The following is a 2,702-nucleotide window of genomic DNA, read 5'->3' as shown; positions in this document are numbered from 1 at the left end:
TTATTATTATTATTATTATTATTATTATTATTATTATTATTATTATTATTATTATTATTATTATTATTATTATTATTATTATTATTATTATCATTATTATTATTTTTATAATTATGATCATTATTTTGCTGTTGTTGCTATTATTATTAGCACTATTGTATGTTAATATTAATACTATCGACAATTATTATTGATACTGTTGTTATTAATAATAATATTAGCAGTTATTATTATTGATGTTGTTGTTATTGATATTAATACAAATGCTAATATTAATATCAGCCTGTTTGAATTATTCTATCATCCTATCAAATATTTGAGAATGATCTAATATGTGTGATATTGTTGGAGTTTTATTGCTGAAAGAAAAACGAAAATTACGAAGCTAGTATGATACATTATTTAAGTATGAAATAATTGATGCAAAATCATTATCAATTCTATCATTAATGATTACCAATTAATCTGTTACACTTTATATAGGGAAAAATCAGAGATAATTGGACAGATTTAGGTTTGTTATTATTCTAGGTTAGCCAAAACCTGAAAGAACCATTGAATAAAAACAAATAAAAACTTGCAAATTTTATGCCATTTGAAAACCAAAACAATTAATGAGAATCTTTGTAAATGACATTTTTGCAATTCTCTTAAATTTTATTAAAATATCATGGTTGAAATTCATTTTCTTTGACGAATTCAGTTTAAACATAAAAAAAAATAAGCACATAATTTGATGAATTTTAGGACAATGCCAATACATAGTTGTTTCACGGAAGAAAAATAAAACAAAAGGATATTTTTTCTTTTTTTTGATTTTAATCATTCTTAATCTGTTATGACATGTCGTAAACAAAGTCAGTTGGTACTTATTATTATTATAATTTTTATGAATTCAATCAATGTTTCGAATTCTAAAACATTCACACCAATCATTGAATCACTTTCTTTCACTCTTCACTTTCTTCATTTTAAAACTTTAAACTTACTATTATCTTTTCATATTATATCTGTTAAATTGAAATTTTCAACCAAACATTATCTTTTCCCTAACATTTGTTTTGACAGTATTCATTACATTTTAGCTTTATTAAAAACATTTAATTACAATTTCTATTATCAAATTTGTTATGCTATTTATTAACAATTCTTATTGTTGATATTATATTAGAATATACTAATAATTCTAATTCATATTTCAGTATTTGAGTTAACTTCTTTAGTTAATGAATTTATCCTAATTTATTAATCAGTACTTTCCTTGTAATACATTATTATCATTGTGAGAATAGTTATACATTCTATTTCTTATTGGTCAGAAAACCGCGAATGATTAAGTGCTATTCATTTATAATGAATTGGTGTAGCACCGTGACATGCCAAGATAACAAATGCTTCGACAACAAAACGGTCAAGTAGATACATATACATCAATAAATCAATGAATAAAAATTGGTTAATTAATTTTTTTTTCTTTTTTTTGTTTTAAAGAACAATTTTTTGAACATTTAATAAAATTCGAAAAAAAAAAAGAAAAAAAAGGAAAACATTTTGTATGAGTTTTAATCGTGAATAGGGAAGTCACACAAATTTATTCGAATAATCGTTTCACATTGTCGAATTGAGGGCTGGCGGCATTCTCCCAAGATCGCTTCGTACGGAGGGACAATTAACAGAATGCAATTAAAATCCGGGAAAAGCCAAAAAGCTGATTTTGCACCAATTTGCTTTCCTTTTCAACTCACTATGTATATTTCATTTTTTCTCAATCTATTTTTCTTTTCCTTTTTCTTCTCACATCCTCTTTCCCTCCATATAACGGTTCTTTTAAAAGTTAGAAAAAATAAAGTTTAAAAAAAAGAATTAGAAATAAAAGAAAATTTAAAGTGAATAAAAATCAACACGAAAATGAACAGGAAATAATCTATTCCACAGCTTACTTCCTAATTTTCTACCTCTTTTTTCTGCCTTTTTTTTTCGTTAAAATTTCTCAATTTAACAGTTGTTCCATTTCGTTTCAGACAGCTCGAGGTTGAATTTGAGCTTACATTCGTAGTAAAAATCTGTGAAATTCAAATATAACAAACGAAATAAGAAAAGAGATGATGAGAAGCGCAATGATGGGGCGCTTTTTGTTGCATTCAAATACAAATTCCATCTCTTTGAAATATGAATTTTTCATTTTGGTTTTTTTTTTTTTTTGTTTTTTGGTTTTTTTTTTATCTCAAAATTCTATGGAATGAAAACTAATTTCAAAATTCAAAAAAAAGAAGAAATTGGAAAAATAAAATAAATAAATTTGTGATAGTGACCAATTTTGAGTTGCAATTTACATTTTTTGTTGTTCCGACTTTGCCCAATCAACAACAGCAACGGAATTAATAACAACATAATTTGAATTCCCGAAAATTTAAAGAGAAGAAAAAATATTAAATTAATATTTGGCATTTATAATAATTAATTTTAATGATGTCAAATATTGAATTGCTCCAATTTTCGATATTATCAAAGTTCAATGAAACTTGTTATTGAATGAAATAATTGTCATTAACAATATTTAAATCCATTCTTTTATAATAATTTATCATTTGATAAGCCAGATTCACTTTACCATTAACAAATAAATTTTTTATTCTCAGTCTTAAAATTAGCCAAAATCAACTAATTTTCCAAAAAATGCAACAATTTCAGTCATCTTTCTA

This window comes from Loa loa (genome assembly GCF_000183805.2).
Source record: "Loa loa unplaced genomic scaffold supercont3.152, whole genome shotgun sequence".
NCBI lineage: Eukaryota > Metazoa > Nematoda > Chromadorea > Rhabditida > Onchocercidae > Loa > Loa loa.
Note: the sequence above shows the minus strand (reverse complement) of the source record.